The sequence below is a fragment of the Python bivittatus genome, unplaced genomic scaffold (genome assembly GCF_059951505.1).
Source record: "Python bivittatus isolate LINGU-HERP-01145 unplaced genomic scaffold, Pbiv_v1 ctg000160_np1212, whole genome shotgun sequence".
In the NCBI taxonomy this organism is placed as follows: domain Eukaryota; kingdom Metazoa; phylum Chordata; class Lepidosauria; order Squamata; family Pythonidae; genus Python; species Python bivittatus.
This window is the reverse complement of record NW_028277076.1, coordinates 4,291,052-4,310,373: the sequence shown is the minus strand read 5'-3', so window position 1 is coordinate 4,310,373 and position 19,322 is coordinate 4,291,052. Positions and strand designations below refer to the sequence as shown.

The following is a 19,322-nucleotide window of genomic DNA, read 5'->3' as shown; positions in this document are numbered from 1 at the left end:
GCAGGGAGTGGGAAAGAAAGAAGGAAGATGTTCCAAAGTTCTTTTTAGAAAAACCCACCTCCTTCATGTCTTTGACAGGAATAATGCTTGTAGTGAATATCGGGACTGCTCCTTTTCCCGGTTGACCATTCCGTTTATGCATCCAACGTGGTGCCTAAAAACTAAAGTGGCTTGCAAAATCAGCTTTGTGATGAACAAAGCTGTTGTGGCACAGACTTTCTCGGAGCAAAGTTCCCTGCCAAAATATGTACTCAGATAGAAATAAGCTGCGGTTGTGGAGAAAATGAGCCATTCTGGTATGCCGTATTATAGCTGGTGTGATTTTGGCTTTGTTGGCGCGAACGCTGTTGTGATTTGGCGAATGGGAGGAGGTTGAGAATCCTTGGAGGAAAGGGAAGATAGAAATGTGGTAAAGACACTAACCAGGAAGCTCATGAGTTCAAGAGGTAAAAGGCACAACTGGAAACTCAGGATTAACGTAATGGGTTAATCCTGTATGGGTGTTGTCCCTTCCAGAATGATATTGGCTGGAAAAGAAGATGAAGAGCATTCTTCAACTAGGGTAGTCCTTTTCTGTATAGAGCGAGCTCCTTCCAGCCTCATTTAACTTAAACCTCATAGCCACAAATCTGCAGATGGGTGCAGTGTGGTCACTGGATGAAAAGCCAGGCCGAAGATGGAATTGGAGTCCTGCGAGGAGATATGGTCTACACCCCAGCCTTTCTCAACCTGTGGCCTTTCAGATGTATTGGGGCTACGGCTGGCCCAATTCCCACGTTGTTCTCCAGCCTCCAGATCTTTGCAGATTGCCAGGTTCATCTGAAATGTTCAGTCTCAAATAATAAACACTTGGCTGTCTTCCTCTATAGGGGTGGTGAGCAAGTCTCTCAAACTTCCTTAGGTTGTAGACTGCAAAGGTAAGATTCAGTTACAACACTTAGCCTAACCCTAACATTGCTGGGGGGGGGGGGAAAACAGGTTAAACCTGTTTGAAATTGCCTTGTTCTTCCTGGCTGTTAGTCTATATTAGCAGACAGCTTTGTTGTTCAGTAATAGGCAGATGTTTTATGTTTCTAAATCCATGGTAGAGGTTTTTTTCTTTTAATGGCTTTAACCTGAATCCAGCCTGTATCTCTGTGGGTTGTGTAAAGGTGATCCCTTGTTGGTCCTATCAATTCCTTGTATTTCAGGAACATTTAATGTCCCACAATGATCCCTTTTCTGTCGATTGTGCGTGGATCCATTATTTCAGGACAATGCTTTTAAAAATAAACCTTGTGGGATGTCAGTCCATTTCACATAAAGACCTCTTTATTTTTAGCAGGCGGCATTTGCAAAACGAGTGGGAACGTCTCTTTATACGGGACGGGGCAATTGAAAAATGGCACAGAGGTGATATGATAATATGCATTTGAATCTGTTGTGTTTCGCGTTCTTATCTTAAACCTACTCTTTCTGCTCACAAAGAACTATAAATCCACGTTGTCATAGAAACGGCAAAAACCAACTGAAGCGTTAAAATTTCTACACACACATGGACATACTTGCATATGCACGGTCTAGATTAAAAAAAAAAAAAGGCTTACATTTTCTCCCCCCTTGCTCGGGAATCGTCCTCCAGATGTAGCCGAGCCTTGTCCTTCCCATCGCATGTTTCCCCCAGTTGCTCTCAACTGGTATGAAAGCACATTGGGTGGGCTTCATTATGTCTTCCTCCCTTCACTTTTGAGGAATGGCAAGTCTCCGGGCTTGGATACGTTCTGTTTTTCAGCATCTCTTGAGGGCACCGTTGTGTGTTTTGGTAAACAACGTGGAGTTTTGTGTGTGTGTGTTTTTTTTAATTTTGTTTGGAAACATCCTGCTGCTTTAAAAATAAATCAGGGCTGAGTGCTGCAAAACAGCAGGAGCTTGAGGATCAGCCAACCTTCTGGTGTGCGTGCCGTTTTATCTTTGGAACACCTCCTGGTGCATCCTTCTCCTCCTTCTCCTCTTCCTCCTCCTCCTCCTTCTCCTCCTTCCTTCCAGTTTACTTCCTCTTTTCTTTCTCTGGCTTGTAATGCAACAGCTGGGCCTCTGGAGGCGTAATGAGAAAGCTGACGGAGCATGCTCTTAATCACCTACTGTGGGCTTAAACTCGTGGAGAGAGTAGGCCAGGCCTCTCTGAAGCCTTGCATGAAAATCCCCAAGGCCAGCGCAGATAGGCTTCGGAGGTATGATCACTTCCAAGTTTTCTTTACAACGTTTCTTACAGCGGCAGTTCCTGTCCCAAGTGCTTTTTCCAGAAGACACGTTGGGGAGAAATGGCTTGATCAACCAAAATAGCAGAGCAGAGTCTCTCTCTCTCTTTCTCTCTCTCTCTCTCTCTCTCTCTCTCTCTGTTCGATCCTTTTTTCTATTCTTCTGGAGCCAGAGTGGAAGGGCATCCTGGATTTACCCCAAAGGAAGCAATCCATCTTTGCATGTTTTAGTTCGAAATGCTAAAAATGCTGTGCTGACTGAGCTCTGAATGAGCACATATGTGGTTGCAGCGAGAGCTTTCTGATTCTCTTCCACCATCTTTCTCCCTTCCCTTCCATGAAATGGTTGCAACCTTTCTTTTTGATGCAAGAATTATTGCAGGAAACCTACGGGGGCCCTGGAGAAGATGGGTAAAATAATATAAAAAGAGAGGAGGTGGTCCTTGTGGTATCTGTGTCTTCAGTTTTTTTTCCCCCCCTCCAGAATGGGAGGATTAGGGATGTGAAGATTGGGTGGGGTAGGAGATGAACCAAAGGGATTGCAGGAAAACAGAAAATCAGCTTTCTTTTTTTAACTGAATCCTTTTTTCCCAGTTATTTCCTGGAAAATGGGAAGTTTGTGGAAAGTTAGAAGAAAAGGTCCTCTGTGTCAGTTTCAGTTCTCTTTTAAGCAGTCATGAGTAAAATGCTTTAAAGGTTTTTCAAAAATGGCTTCTGTTCACCATGTAAGGTTATCAGTAGGAGAGATTATCAGATATATTTTGGAGCTGTAGCATTCTAGTAATTTTTAAGCCATGAGTCGAAATTGGTTTCTTCTCCAAAAAAGGAAACTGGGGAGAAAATTAAAATATGTGCAATGCTTAATCTCGTCTATGCAGTGTTGATTTTCCAACTCAAATGCAAAATGTGTGATGTATAATTCAGCATATAGAATCATATTTTGTACGGTTACTAATTTAAAAAGTATAGCTGTTTTAGTCAGACAATACCTATTGATATAACCAGTGTTATGGGTGGGCCAGCAAGCTGCTTTTAAAACAATGAATGCATCTTGGTTTCATGTTGGTTTCCTGATTCACTCTTGATGCTGATAATCACAGTTTGCTGGTCTGGATGAAAATGGAAACTGTAGTTAATTAAAGAATTTCTGCTTTGATGGCACGCAAAGTGGGAAAAGGGGGGTTCTGTGGAGGCCTGATTTGAATCAGATAATTATTTCAAGTTGCCTTAAAAACATAATACATATTTCTAATTTGATTACAGAAGGGATATTGCTTCTTAGGTAAATAATAAACATGATTTTTCTTACTACAATGCCCTCCTTATTCCTTGAACTGTCAAACACCGAACAGTTACTAAGGCATGTATATTTTTACATTTTTAGGAATACAAATAACAGTCCATTTTGGTGTGCTTCCAAGTTGTAGACAGCATGTTTCAGCTGCACCTAGAATGGATTAAAAATAAAGGTCATTTTAGGTGTGGCATATTCTCACACTCTTCCCACCATTTCTAGAAGTGTTCCACCTGTGTCCAGTTTTTGTTTTAGATGTAAGAGTGCCTGCTTTGCTCTTAATTTCTAGTTGCATTTATAAAGAGCAATATCCCTTGACTCTTGGGTCCGACAAGTGTTAAGTGTGACTGGTTAGAGAGCACCCTTCTCTTAATTGGGCCTTTCCAGATAGACTTGGTCTAAAAAATCATATCCATCAGCCACGTATGTATATGTTGACTGAAGAGAACAAACTTGTGTTCCAGACCCTCAGTGTAGGGGAGATTTGCCGTAGAACAACTTAGCAGCCCATCTGGAAGTTCACAGCTGATTTAAAATGGAGGCTGTTCTAGCTTTGTAGGCACAATCGTTATCTCTTTCTGAGCCATTGGAAGGATTCTTCTCAATTTTTTTTCCCCCTACGACATCCAAATCAAATCAAAAGCAATTTCAGAAATGTACCTGGGGTGGTCTTGCATATTAATAGATCGAAGTGTTAGCCCTGGAAGAATGTGGCTGCGGCTTTTTATTTTCGTAAAGCTCCTTGAGTTCTGCTCTGTTTGGGTATCACACACAGAAGTCCCAGCAACAAAGTAGAGTGACCCCATACAGGGAAAAGAATACTTCACAGCATGCAAGAGTACAAATGTAGCACTTGGTCTACAACCAAATTAATCTTTTTCCAGGACTGCGCTGCAGTAGGCAGCTGCTTGATACCATGAAGAGACATAGCCGCTTTAATGAGTATTACCAAGCTGGTGTTGCATTTATGAACTCTGGTGTTCCAAAGAACCTTTCCCCTTTCAAACCAAAGCACTACATAGCCCTATTAAAATCTATTCTTATAAGAACGGGATGAATGAACATCTAGTATATGACATACCGTAGGAATAAATGTGATCCAACTCTTTGCCTAAAGCAAGATATTTTGTACTATGAGGCTAGAACCAGTTCTAAATCCTAAACTTATAAAATCCAGATCACAAGATTCTGCAACTGGAAACAAGATTGGGAGGAACTGTGGTTGATGAAAAAAGGATGTTATTTGTATGCAGAAACGTTCTGTGTTCAGTTAACAGCAAGTCCAGCAGAAAGAGCCAGGTTATAAGTGATGATGTTGGGAGAGGTTATCTCTGCTTGGAATAGCTACTAACCAGAGCAGAAATATTGGATTAGATGGACAAGTGGGCTGAAGTTCACATCTCTCATGAAAAACGAGAGGAAGTAGATGAATTTGTATGCCCAGTAGAATGTTTACTAAAGATGGGAAAATGAATGGAGAAATCTTGATGAGCGAATGTTGGGAGATGGGCAAGGGGTAGTATATTGTTCATTGTGAGAAGCAAAAATGATGGTGTATAAGAGTGTGTTTTTGGAAATGGGAGTTGGGTGGGTCAGGAGAAATACAAAACTGTTGGAAATGTGTGGGTAAAACAAGAAGGGTCAAGAATGTATGGTTGTGGAATAAATGTAGGTTAGAAGTGGGAATTGGGATCCCAGAGGGAATCACGAACCAGATATATGAAGGAAAAGTGAATGGGTTGAGAGGTAGGGGAAGAACAATACAATTATGGTTGGGTGGAGTTCATGAGACCCTCAGAAAGAGTGAGTCAGAAGCTTAAAAAACAAAATGTATGAAGCTGTGTATAGATGTGATAGAAGCAAGAACAGAAAGGCAGGGGGAAGTATAGTGAACGGTGTTGATGTTAACTAGATTTAGCTCTGTTTTCCTTTTCCTTACCTCAAGCCTTTTTGAGATTTAGCATTCCTTACTGCTTTTGCCCTTAGCAAAACGTGGTTGTTACGATAATTGAGTCAACCCTGGCTCCTACTGACTGCAAGAACAAGACCATCCAGTTTTCTTGGAAACATTTTTGATTTGCCAGTACCTTCTTCTTGGGATTGATAGAAAGTGACTGGCCGGCCGTCACTTAGGAGCTTCTGTTGCTGAGTGGGGGACTGGAACCTCCCTGCTCTTAGTCCACCATCTTCACCACTACACCACACTGGTTCTTACACTAAGAGAGAAGGGCTGGCCCAGAGTCATCCAGCTGGCTTTGGTATCTAAAGCAAGAGTAACACTCAGGGTCTCCCAGCTTCTAATCCAGCACCTTCAATCACTGCACCAAACTGTAGTGTGGTGTAACATTACGCACCCTGAAAGAGAAGAACCTGATTGATACGTACGCATATCTACCTTTCTCTTCTGTGCTTCAGAGGAAATGGAGTCAGATGATTGAATCATTTTACAGAGGAAGATCAAAGATTTTTAAATCTGTGTCCTCCCCCCCCCCCCGCAAATAATGATGCCAGCCTTGGATGCTTGGGGAGCAGAGTTGCCTAGCTTCTTAGATTAGCTTTATTTTGGTAGGGTTTAAACTGAATAATGCAAGAAGCATTACTGGAACGGCATTTGAACAGCTCATATGGTCTGGGTTTTATTGTCTTGGATGAATATCTTCCATATCTGTATCTAATCTTGTTTTAGTCCAGTGTGCTAGTGCCCAGCATCATATAGTATGAATCACCTGCATATTTGGCACGTGTCTGTTGAGTATTTATTTTAGTCTTTCTACCATCTCCCCTCCTGGAAAACTGTAGCATGGAGAGGGGAGTTGGTTTTACATGGCTGTTGAGATCATGGCCTAGATCTAGATTGGGCCAGAATTTTTTCTCACCTTCAAAGAGCAGAACCATTCCCCCCTCTCCTTGCAAATAGCATCCCTACTCTTTGGGTGCTTGAAATTGAGGTGGGTTTTTTGGGGTGGATGGGTATGAACTTTGTGAAATGCATAGGAAGCTTGGAATCTCCAGCACTGCACCAAAGACACTGAAGTTTTTCTTCCTCTTCTTAAATCTTTCTCCTAATTGAATCAAGAGAGTTTGTATCTGAAGGTACCTGGGGGAAAAGACAAAACATGTTGAGCTCTTTATTCTGTATTTATCAGAAAGGTATGCTTTCTGCATCTCAGAGAAAAGGAATCCTAGTTTCTGAAATCACCACAGTAACTCCCAGGTCATCTTTTGGGAGTCAAGGCAGTTTGTAACACAACAATTTGTACTTAGAGGACTGGAGGTGGATTTTGTCTTCCTGGATGATTTGATGATGTAAAAGGATCCTCTGATGCACATGGTTGACTTCAAAATAGTTAAGAGCCATTGTCTTCCAAAGCTAAGTCATTGTTCCTTGTGGTTTGTTTTGCTGGGGAACATGCCATCTCTTGTTCTTTTGTGTGATTCAGTCCAATCAGAGGAGAAGAAGTGGGACCAATTGGATCATTAGAAAGGCCAAGCAGAGAGCAGCTTGATTGATTGATTGCAGCCAGATGGTAGCTTTCATCCAGAAGCTTATGGGGTTGTACATAATCCCCTCTGATTTTTTTCATCATAGATAATAAGATGGACTATTTAAATAAGCCATAGTTGGCTGAGCTCACACATGCTAACCCATAAATAATGTCTTACAGACCAAAGGGGCTGGTTTTCTCAATATACTAAGCCAGCACCAAACTAATGACATGGTGGTTTAGTGTAATGTCTGAGCTGTTGATTAAATGTGGATTTGAATCTGGGACCTTCCCAGACCAGTCCTTCAACTACTTCCTACATTTATTTAAAGCTGTATTTCTTAATAGTTCGTGTGAATTATACATTCAGATAAATGCTATGGAATTGGTTTTGTGGGAAGCATATCCATCTCCCCCAGTGACCCACAGTCGTAAGATGGAGGAAGGGACGGTTAGAAGAAGGTAATGGAGGCAGCGGTGAACAGAGGAAGAACATATGATTTTGAATACACACCCTTCCCTTGTTATGAGTTAGAGATGCTCAGGATTAACATTACCGAAACTTGGAACTTTTTCTAATTTGGAATAGGATGGGTGTAATTACATGATGACACGAGGTGCTTTTTAAGAAGAATGTCACAAGTCTTTAATTCACTTGAGTGTTGGGAAAAGAGTACCCAAGGTTTGCTTCCAACAAACAGCTCTTTAGTTTTAACCAGCTTTTCAGAGCCTTCTGTCCATAAAAAGAGCTCTGGGTTTACCAACTTCTGGTAAATATTCTTGCTGACTTTCTACCAGCATCCAAAGGGGTGTCAACGCTTTTCTCACTTTTCATTCACATTTCATTATGGGACTGGTTGAGTTCTCGGCTTTGGGCGCACACGTGGGAGTCTCCCTATTTTTATGGAGAAAAGCCGACTCTTTGGTACAGAGGTCTGTTGCGCGGTTGTCTTTAGCACATGTCTCTAAGTTGTTTCAGGAGGGTCCCTGTTCACAGGCTAGCAAGAGGAGCAAGCTGTTCCCGTTTTTAGCCTTGTCTTGTTAACAGGAAGGTCATAGGGGAACAGCACATGTCACTATGCAGTCTTCTACTGAAAAGCATGCGTGAAGGGTGAGTGGAAGGGCTACTGTGATGCTGGTCTAGCACTGTGCATTTCGCTTAGTTCCAGTGTGTTCTGCAGAAACATTACATAATCTTCAACTTGAATAAAAATGTGAACCATTTCTGGATTTTATATGGAACTCCAGGTTGCAAGCAGCAGTACTTGACCAGAGCTCCTTAGTCACGTTCATAGATTGCAAGGAGACTGTCTTGGCTATCCAGAAAGAAAGTGGTGGCTAGATTCTCTAAAGTGAATGTGGATCTTCTTTTCTTTCTCACTCAGATCCTGAGATTGCTGATTCAAAACCTAATGCTAGAGCTGAGGTATTTAGAATGGAAGACTTAGGAACTTTGGAATTTGTTTTGAGTATTAACATGGAACTGAGCTTATGATCCTTCTGTACAAATAACTATTTCTGATTATCCCAATAATTCTTCACAATTATTTGGGGAAAAGAAGAGAGTTCCAGTTGAGTTGAGTGTTAAACAATTAGGTGTTAGAAGTGCCCACCTACCAGCAGATCCAAAACTGCTCTATTCTGTTCTTCATGAGTCTGTTTGGTCCAACCAAAATAGGATCTCATTCGATAGATTGAAAACAATTTCACAATTTTAAACTCTTTAGAGTACCCTAGGCCTTTTGAGACTTCTATTATTATTTTGCAGAGTGTCATATTTTACTGAAAAAAAGATGGAATCTAACTACATTTTTATGGCCTGAAGTAGTTATTGCTATTAGGCATGATCTGTATTTCTAGGTTATTATTGCATGAGATGTTCCATCTTTGAATATGCCACGTCTTCTCTTTGTTTCATGGCATCTCTTTGGCTAAGGTGTATTCTTATTTAAAGAATAATTTCTTCATTTGTTGGGAAAATAGCTTCTTTTAGTAAAAAAATGTGTGTCCTACTCAAACGCAACAGAGCAAATGGATAAAAAACAATAGAGATTTCAAATGAACCATGTTTATACTGTTTGCATGAAGGTGATTCTATGCTTGTGGAATATTAATTCCCTTGTAAATTACTTCCCCTTTGCTTTTAAAGCTGCATAGCTGCTGAAGAAAAGCAGCAGTGGGTTTTTGCTCAAGTCTGCAATTGTTAATGTCCTAATTAAAATATGAAACTTGTCTCTTAGACCAGCCTCTGTGCTGAAAAACAACCCCTGCAAAAAAAAAAAAAAAGAAGAAGAAGAAAGAAAGAAGTATTTATTTGAGATCCAGGAGAGTTAATTTCAGAATTGATAGAAACGTATTTAATAATCAAAAAACTGAAGTATACAGGAGGACAAATATTGCTGAGGAAGAATCAACATGGCTTCGGGAAAACAAGTCTCTTCTTGTAAATGTAGAGTTCTGTGAAAATGTCAACATTTTCATGGGAAAGATGTGGTGGACACTGCATAGCTGAACATTTGACAAACTTTGAAGCACATTGAGTCACCAGGATATTCTGAGTAAATGTAATGATCTTCGGATAGGATGGATAATGTTATAGATCTGTAATTGGTGAAAGGAAAGGAAGCACAGTTTTAGAATAAATGAATAGTTCTCATGCTGGAAGAATGTAGGAAGTGAGTTCTCCAAGGATCTGCATTGAGATTGGTGCTTGTTAATGATTGAGGGCATGCTGAATGCTGAACTAGGTGCCCTTGTGCCCTGAATTATGTTCTAGGGAGAAGTGTATTCATTGTCTCCCACATGATGTATAAATGGAACCTTCATACTTAGGTGCCATTGAACAGCTGTTGGGGTGGAACTCTGGGGATAGGCTCCCTGAAAACATCTGGTTGGTCATTGTTGGAAATTAGATGGTAGATTAGATGAGCATTTGGACGGTTCCAGGAGGAATAATTTTCTGCAGATTCTTGATCGCTGAATCAGCTAGTATGCCATTGGAGACCCCTGAATGAACGCAGACACTGATCAGAAGCACTTCTGCTGCTTGAATCCCTTATTTAGCACTACCACGCCATCGAACATCCTCTTTAAATGTGTTCTGTGAGGTGGATGTTTGAACCAGAAGTCGGGGTCTTGATTTGGGACTACAGCTCCAACAGTGATAGCCAACAGGGCCAGTCACAAGCGATTTTGAGAGTTGTAGTCCAGTAGCCTCTAGACCAGATCTTCCCAATGGGGTGACTTCCAGATGTGTGGACTTCAGCTTCCAGAATCCTCAGCCGTGGCTATGCTATCACAGATTTTCTTTGTCACCAGGAGAATGTATTGTTTTCAGCTTCTGTTGAGTTCCTCCAGAGAGAGGTCATACCCCAATGAATGACCTTTCCTGAAGAAAGAAAGCCACTTTTGCTTTTGAGATAGCCTTTGGCAGTTCATTTTTCACCTGTAGTTTTAGCAAATGGTTCTCAAAGAAGCATGTTAATGTGTGACCTGTGATGCCTTTATATGGTCCTGACTGAATTTGCTGATTTGCTGAAATAGCAACATTTCCAACCTACATGAGGCACAGAAGTGTGACCCTCTGTAAAGACAACCAAAGTAAATTATTTTTGCTTTGGGCATGCATTTTGAAAACGGCAGCCTCCAACTTTTGTGTGGCTTCTTTTATTTATATAGTTGACGAATAACTTTATATTGGATCCTCATCATCATCACCATTCATTACATAGCATTTACTTTTGACATCCTACTTATGTGATTTTTTTTTAATAAAAAATAATTTGGTTTCCAAGGAGACAAGATGGAAACATTTGAGATGGATGCAAATCCAATAAATAGCTGTGCCATCCTCATTGATGGTCTGAATAGCGTAACTGTTGGGATTCGAAATGGGGGGGGGGGGAGGAAATATACAGAAGGAATGATCTTTGTTTAAAGGACTGTGGAGCTTTGTGGAAATTACTGGCTAGCACACCATTTCTGTTGCCCAGCAGTTGGTTCATGCCCAGTCTTGTATTCTAGTTATAGAAATATTCCAGAAAACATGGTGTCTCACACCCAGTGATTGTGTCTGAAGTCCTTAGGTTTGTCACTAGGCTGGCTAAACCTCTTCTGCGGATATAAAAGGGTGCAACCACACACTCTTCCAACATTACGGGTTGCAGATGTGTGATTAAATGCATGTTCTGCTGAACTGAGCCGCCTGCGACTTCATACGGTCTCCCATCTTTTTTAAAAATATATTTTTATCGCTTTAGCATGCATCAAGAGAAGAGGGGGAGAAAAATGGGAAGATTGGAAAACATTCAATAAAATATTTTTTTTTCCCTGTTTACTGGACTTTCAAGGAAAGTTGAAAGTTTCTTTTTTTCAAGGAAAAAAGAGGCAAAATAACATATTAACAAACTCTCAGTTTTTAAACACAGAGTTAACCCTTGGCCATAAGGAAAAGCATTGCTCACTCTTTTCTTTATGTCAATAAAGAGGCAGTTTGTAAGCAAAGAGGGGTTATATGTCACCAAGATTGTAGATCTGGTGTGGCACTGTCTTTTTCTTCTAAAAGAATAATATTTTTTGCTACGTTCCCCTGACTGGTAAGTCCAGAGTTCTTTACATATTGTTGAATTCCAAATCTTTGCTCTATAACCCAAAATCACGTCCCCATCTTTAAATGATATTACTGTTCCCAAAACCATATTAATAACTTATTGATATTAAACCACAAAGAGCAGTAGTGAGAAAAACTCCTGGCATATGCGTAAGTGTCCTCTTTATCTTTTTATACTTCCAGTACAATGAAGTTGGCAATCAGCCCTTTTAAAACATCCTTCGAGGTGTCCAGTAAACAGGAAAAAAAAAACATTTTATTGAATGTGTTTCATCGTGAGAAACGTTTTTAATATTTCTTAAGACTCTTAACTATTGATTTGTTAAAACGCGCTATTTCAACTTTTTATTCCAGAGTTTTTGCCAAGAATGGATGCCCACTTTAACAATACTTAACTATCTATAAAGTATTGTAGATTTGGAGCCATTCAAAACATATTTCAAGATTTGATGATAATTCAGCAGTTCTAGAATCTCTATTAATTTGTGAAATTAAAAGTTCTCTGTTTGCCTGTACTGACATTCAGGAGGTTTAGACAAGTCAAGTGCCTTCTGCAATAACTTAAATGGTTTAAAATCTTGATTGGCAATCTGCTAACTAAAGTATTAATACCTTTATTAGTCCATAAATCCCCCCCCCCCACTTGCCTCCTATTTTCAAACTGGGATTATTCAAAGTTTACCCTGTCTGTAAGGATCACAGTGATATTTCCCTCCTAACGTCTTTCTAATATGCTTTGCAACTTCTAATGTTGGAATTGTAACTGAAATCCCCACCACGATATGGCAGGATGGATGTAATAACTCTCTAGCTGTGCCCAAAATATTTTCTCGGATTTGATCATTTTGATTCCATAGAGAAATAAAAGTCAAAATGTATGACCTGTGATAAAGCTGAAAGTCAGGAAAATTGAAAACTTCCATCCTGATTTTATAATCCTAACTTAGATAAAGAAGTTTGTCTTTCCCATAAAAGTTTTCTTAACTTATTAGGCACTTTAACTAAGATTGGGAGGAGGTGAGCCGACTTTCAGAAAAACACATCCTGGTTTAGCCTAGAAAAGTTGTAAAGGAAATGGAAATCAGTTCTTCATGGTTGGACATATTTTAAACAATTGTAGGTGAGGAAACTGAAATAAAATGGTATGGAAGAAAATGCTGTTTTCATTTGGAAACAGCACAGTTTTAATAAGGGAGGGATTCACGTTTTAACATTGTTTGACTATAGATATATTCTCATGGAGACTGCTTATTCAAGATTCCTTTGAATTATATGTGGATGGTGGGTTTTCCAAATTAAAATGTGCTGATGCCTCATAAAAGGGGCTATCATGGGACTAAATATATGGAAACAGGATCTAGGGGGAGAAAACACTGTTTTCTGGATAAATTTGAATGCCTGGAGAACTTTGTAAAGCCCGAGGAAATTCCAAAACAGAGATCTGAAGCTTTGCTTTTGTTCCTGTTGAATCGAAATAAACTAGACCTGGAAAACCGACCACCATTTTATTGCAAGGAATAGTTTTGGAAGTACGCTCACCTTCTTTTCCTCATGGAAATTCCTTGAGTTGGCTGCCAGTCGTCTCAGAAACCTGGAGAAAACGAATTGAAAACGAAGAATGAATGCCTTAGAGAACCCCTCCACTGGTGGTGGGATTTGCCAGCCAAATGAAACATAAATACGGTGTTTGTGTGTGTCTGACGTACATGTATGATATAGATAATTTCCTGCTTCGTGCTTCTGCCTCTGCTCTGCAGAATCTTCCATTGAGTTGCAATGTTTTGTTTATTTTCCCAGGCAGTGTGAATGATTCCATGTTTAGATCCCCCGTGACACAGGGAAACCCATGGCATCTGGCTCTTTAAATACCATCGGCCCGTTCGGTTAATGCCACCCGAGGAAAATGTGAATCTTGGAAAAGGCCTGGGGTGGGGACGCTTCTGAGGCTCTGTCTATCCCAACCCAACTTTAGTGGCCCTTTCCTTTCCTTTCCTTTCCTTTCCTTTCCTTTCCTTTCCTTTCCTTTCCTTTCCTTTCCTTTCCTTTCCTTTCCTTTCCTTTCCTTTCCTTTCCTTTCCTTTCCTTTCCTTTCCTTTCCTTTCCTTTCCTTTCCTTTCCTTTCCTTTTTTTTTCTTTTCCCATTTTAGGCCAGCCCTTGCGCAAACTTCTGCTTTCTTTTCTCGCCGAGCAAAAGGTGGGCTCTGCCCTGCGCAGGACGCTTCTCCTGGATGGGCTCGGATGCAAGGGGGAGAGGTGGGCTGAATCCCTGGGAATCCTGTTCTTTTAGCTAATGACACTTCCTCGTGCTTACGTTTCATTAAAGCTCTGAAATGGCTGAAGATCAGTCTGTAGTGAGCATGCTCCAGTTAGCAAACTGCACCCATAGAGGGAGATGGAATTGTGAATGAAGGAGTTAGAGGCCTGGACGGAGATCTGTGGTTTTCCTCCAGACAGAACCAGAGGTAGGGTGATCTGGCCGTTCCATTCTTTGTGGGTTGAGGGTTTCAGGAAGGGTCCTGCCCCGGGGGCTGAAGGTTTCTGCAGATGCTGGAGTCGGTGCTTGCAAGGAGCAAAGAGAACATCTGACATGAGATGGCTTCAGCAAGCTTCCTGTGTGTGTGTCTAGGACTTGGAAGGAAAGACATTCGCTGACCTGTAAACCTGTCTCCGTCAGGCCGTGCCCAGAATTTTGGCACGGGGATTCATGAACAAAGAGGGAGCTTTGCTGCTTGGGCTTTGCTCTGCATCGTACTTCTCTCCTCACATTGGCTGGTGCCCCATCTTGCAAGAACTTAATCTCAGTTTCACACCCAATCTGCTGGCTGTGAATAGGAATGCAATGTGCGGCCCGTGTAACATTCCCCCCCCCCTTTCGGTTTATTTATGTGATATCTTTTTTGTTTGCCTGCCTGAGGACATCGGACCATGCAAAGTGGGAAAAATAAATCTGTTCCAGAAATGCAAGGATGGGGGGCAGTAAAATGTCTAGGTTTTGTCTTGAGTTGACGCATGGCGTTTGTCGTGATGGAGAGGCCAGCGGGAAAGAAAACGGCACCTTGACGTTCGTAGGCTTGATGTAAGGAGGTTTTGGGTTGGGACGGAAGCGTGAGGCTAGAAGTAGCGTAAAGGAAATGCCCATTTTTGCAGGGCGGTTCTTGGATTGATGCTGGTTTGGTGTTTCAGATGGGCAGAAATTGGAGCGATCCTACTTTTTCACAAACAGGTCTCTTCTGGGGAATCCAAGCATTTGCGCACCTAAAATTTCCCTGGCTGGAGTTACGTTGGTTTTGTTGCGCGCTCTATGTTTGTTGGCAATGTTGCGTGTGGAGAGATCAAATAAACCAGAGATGCAAATATGGATCAAAATTTGAGGACTCCATAGGAAGAAAGTGTCTGTCCATGGACAGGCATCCAACCAAGCGAGATCTCCTTTTGTCTTGAAGTAAATCTTGCAGATAATCGTCTGTTTCTGGCAAGGTGATGGCACTTCTCATGGTCCAGAAACGCACCATTTCTGAAATAGAGCAACTGACAGGGGTGCGTGTGTGTGTGTGAACTTCACTCAGCTAACTTTTGCTGCTTTTGTCAATGTGAAGAAATGTAGGAACTATGTGTGTGTGTGTGTGGGGGGGGGGTATTTGGCAATTCGAGCTCCTTAAAACCCTGTTAGCCCAGGCTGTGGAGTGTCAACATTTCCGTGTGAGTTCGCACACAAGGCTGCAGATCCTGAGGAATGAAGTGTCTGGCCATGGAGTGAAACTGGTAATCATTTTAGATCAGTGAGTTTAATGGGAGTTGGGAGTGCCTGCATGAAATGAGATATGTCTGGAGAAGAAACAAATGGTGTGCTTGATAGTTTTCACTCCCTTGTCTTCAAAATAGATTCTGCCTCCCAAGTTTCAGTTATGGTCGCCTTCAGGAAGATAGAACGTGAGAGGTTTGGGGCTTAAATTTTATCCATATGTTTTGTTCTTCACTGAAAAAAAAATTAAGGCAGATTGGCTAACCTACTGCCCCTTCTTCACCACCTTAGTAGCTCCATTTCTCTTAGGTGGGACAGTGCCGTCCCCTCCTTGGGTATTAGAAGAGTCTCATTATAGAGATCTGGAAGCATCTGCTTCTGCCCCTTAATCTGCTGGTTCTTCTGTGGGAAGTGTCTCTGGGTGAGATCTGCCTTTAAAACCCAAGTGTCAGCTGATGATCATGGAGGCAGTTGGGAATAAAAGCGTTTTGAGCAAAACCAGCTGGATCCTTTGCTCCCAGAGTGCAAATATTGCAAAATGAAGAGCCGAGATGGGAAGGTGAGCCAGAGAGACGCTGGAGAAGGAGAAGCAGAACGACTGGAGGTGCAGAGAGAAAGCTGCATGGTGGCAGCCATTTTGTCTGTCTTCAGTGGCAGAGTGAAGTTCACCACTAACATGGCCATATCTTTATCTCGTTGTACAACATCTCCAATTGTTTCTACTTTTGCTAGGGAAGAGAGGCATAAAACCCCAGTGGCTGAGCAGCAAGACTGATTTCAACCAGCCTACCTGAAGCACGTTCTTGAATGTAAAAGCATATGCATGATTCAGACAAATTTCTCCTCTTCCCAGGCAAAAGATTTATTTATACAGTCGCCGCTGCCACTGAAATGAAGCCGTTGAACTTGATGGTGCTGAGAAGGAATGACATATTTAAGCAGTCAGACTTGCATTCATGGAGAGTCGAGCTGTGGTTTGTTGAAAATTGAGGAGCTGGCAAATTGGAAATGCAGTTGTGTGTGTTGGGCTGGTTTTTGTTGATGCTCAACCTGCATTTTGCCTCTTAAATGGCAGGACGTTGTTTTCAAGAATCCTGTACAATGGGAGAGAGATAAGCTTGGACATTTATTTTTAAAGCAGGAACTAGCACCTTCTTAAATATTACAGAAGAGTGTTGAAATGAATGGGATGTGAACATATTTCACTCTGTCTTTGATTAAGCCCATATTCTCTTTCTTTGCCTTTGAGTATTTACATTTCTTGAAAGACTGGGGGGGAAAAGTAGGTGCAAATCTCGCTAAATTTTGATCTCACCTATAAATGTTGAGTCTTGGAGTGGAGCAGTGATAAGTGTTATTCGTCTACTTTTAACCTGAAAAGCTTCAGACTGTTTTTCCTTTGAGAGCTCACTGTCTTCACAAAAGGGGGGTAGCTGATATGGTTGGGGATATGAGAATCATGGTAGGACGTACAATTCTCCTTTTATACTCAAAGCAATTCAAATTAGCTCTGTTATATGTAATTAAGCAAAACCCTTATGGAAGTCCAAGCCCTCTTCCTCTTTTTGGGTAAAAGAAGGTTTTGTTCTTCCTAGGAATGGGAAAAAAGATTTTAAAACCACCCTAAGAGTTTCAAATGCCATTTACAGAGAATTAGGCATACAAAAGGGTTTTAATGACAGCCTGGCCTCTTGGAGAATGCATTCTAAAAAGAAGCTGTAATTTTGTTCCTAGAAAGAGAAAACTTCCCTTGCCAAAATCCAGAAAGGTAGCCCCCCCTTTTTTGTCTCTTGCCCAAAAAAAAAAAAAAAAAAAAAGGAGAAGAGACTAGCAGTGAATCTCTGCTCTTTCCATATTTGTTGATGGCTGAGTTTGAAAACATACATGAAATTAAATACATTGGGTGGGCGTGAGGTTGGAAATCATTTTGAAGAAAGCTTCATGGCGGAGATAAAGTAAATGAATATATTTTACTGATCCATGCAGGGTCCATGCATTGCTTCATTGACCTGTGATGTAGCCTTGCCTACTCTGAGCTTGAGTGTTTTCCCTTTACATCTGTCTACTATGTTGACTTATAACTTCTGTTGTTCTTCACTACCCGATTGGATGTGACTTGTGATCCAAAAACGGCGGGTTGGGCACGTCAAGACTCTTGAGTGCAGGGGAGGTCTTCTGTGCAATTCCATTAGTCTCAGACAAGGCCTGGAGAGCACTACAAAGCTGTTCCTGCCCATAGTTAAGGCTGATCACAGTTTGTGTTGTATGGGATGTAGTAACTGCAAACTTTGGAAGCGAAAGTTTCTGGTGTTCTGTGTAGGGTCTCTCTAGAGGAAGAGAGTGAAAGTGAGGGTTTGCATGAGGGAGGCTCCTTCAAACCACAGTTAGATGTTATGTCTGAGTGTCATTCTGTTCTTTAGGGAGGGGGTTAATTAGAAAAGAGCAAAAATGGATCCTGCTGCTGCTGAGTTACTTACGGTGAAAACGCATTCAACTGTTTTCTCTCTTCACATGTCAGTCTCTTTCTCTCATAGTTCAGTGATCGCTCTCACTTCCTGGTGGTTCTGCTTTAAGATACAGGTTTTGAGCCTATGACGTCCCTATTATTTCCTCAACACGCGGAGGGATAAAGATCGGGAAATTCTGTAGTTTGGCCTGTTGCTCACAACCAGGAAGGAAGCAAGCTTTTCTGCTACAAACAGCCTTTGTCCTGTCTGCCAGGCAACAGATGTGAAAGCACTCTCGTGCAGAGATGGCAGTTCAACTTGAGAATTGAGGCATAACAGCGTTCCCAAGGATCACACCTGACTCCTGCGATGCATTGAGCAAGATCTTCCCTCCCCTCAACAACGTACCCCCAAACTTTGGCTTTTAGGGAGTGATTGCAGAATGGAAGGATCAGAGGCTGGTTGATTTGACTCATATTTCCAGAGCTCCTTTGAAACAAATGTCCTCTGTTCTAACTTTGTAAATTAAATTTCAAGTGCTCGATTGTGCTTTCCATCCTAGCTCCTATCAGCCCTGAACGCTACGGGCAGTGTAGTCTTTAAACTGTAGAGTGGAGCTTTGAAATTAAGGAACTTTGGTTTGGAGAAAGCATGTTTAAGACGGGGCTGTGCGGGGAGCTGTCTCCCCACACGCTCACTGAACTCCTCATCATAAAGTTCCTGTGTGAATTTAAAGCATAAACTGATTTCCTTCCTTGGTTTAGAAGAGCAAGGGAGACTTTTTTCCCAAGCAAGGTTGGTTTTTGCTAGGCCAGAAGCACCACCTGGTCTACAATCTCGTTTGCTTAACCTTTTGCAGTCGTTTCATTTGTGAGGATTTGAGATGCTTCCTTTGGGAATCGGTGGGGTATCACACTCCTAATTTCCTAGGTTCCTTTTGAAACAGCTTATGATTGCTTGGCTGTTGGCCGCTTAAACAAAAGACTTTTGCAATTTCTAGGGGCTGATAGGGAGGCTGGAAAAATCCCTCTGTCAATTAAGTGTAACTCGAAGTTGTTTTATCCGAAATTTAGCAAAGCGACTGTGATATTTTCTTGAAACTGAAGCCTTAGGGGTTTTTTTCCCCTCATTTTTTTTCCTTTCTATTCCTTTTAATTTGCCTTTTAGTAGTTCACCAGGGAATGATTAAGTGCTTGGGGAGAAAAAATAAGAGATCTTTTTGCTGATGCACTCTTGTTCTTCTTTTCCATGGGCATGTTGAGTTTTCAGAATATCCAGATTTATTCTTACAGGGTTTGATGCTTGGCTTCAGAAGCGCTGATGGGAACTTAAAACAAGCTTAAAACAAATATGAAGGAAAGTGGAATTAAAAGTGGGGCTTTCAGGTGGAAGTTTAGTGTCTGCATATTTCTGTTTTCACGTTTTGTAAAATGTGTGCCTTTTTCCGTATCATTCCAGAAGTTGCTTGTGATCTTGACCTGGTCACATTATTTTAGGAGAAGCACAGC

General features: G+C 41.4%; 1 protein-coding gene and 1 long non-coding RNA gene across 7 annotated transcripts in view; one reads left to right on the top strand and one right to left on the bottom strand.

Annotated features, from left to right (window-relative positions):
• Positions 1-19,322, top strand: part of EHMT1 (euchromatic histone lysine methyltransferase 1) — an 85,760-nt gene that overhangs the window by 10,536 nt on the left and 55,902 nt on the right. The window contains exon 1 of one of the 5 annotated variants that reach the window (XM_088146963.1): positions 2,075-2,210. The exons of 2 other annotated variants lie outside the window; for them this stretch is intronic. The gene's annotated coding sequence lies outside the window, so the exon portion shown is untranslated. Of the gene's footprint in view, positions 1-2,074; positions 2,211-14,046; positions 14,088-19,322 lie in introns of those variants that run through there. 2 more of the 5 variants (XM_088146964.1, XM_088146966.1) reach the window with 2 other exon arrangements.
• On the bottom strand, positions 3,572-17,915 carry LOC148214876 (uncharacterized). Of its 2 annotated transcripts, none has more exons than XR_015797287.1 (3): positions 13,332-13,486; positions 13,165-13,216; positions 3,572-3,684 (listed from the first exon to the last, which is right to left on the bottom strand). It is a non-coding gene; the product is annotated as an uncharacterized LOC148214876 (long non-coding RNA). The 2 variants fall into 2 exon arrangements; XR_015797288.1 differs by lacking the exons at positions 3,572-3,684; positions 13,332-13,486 and adding exons at positions 9,345-9,617; positions 17,845-17,915.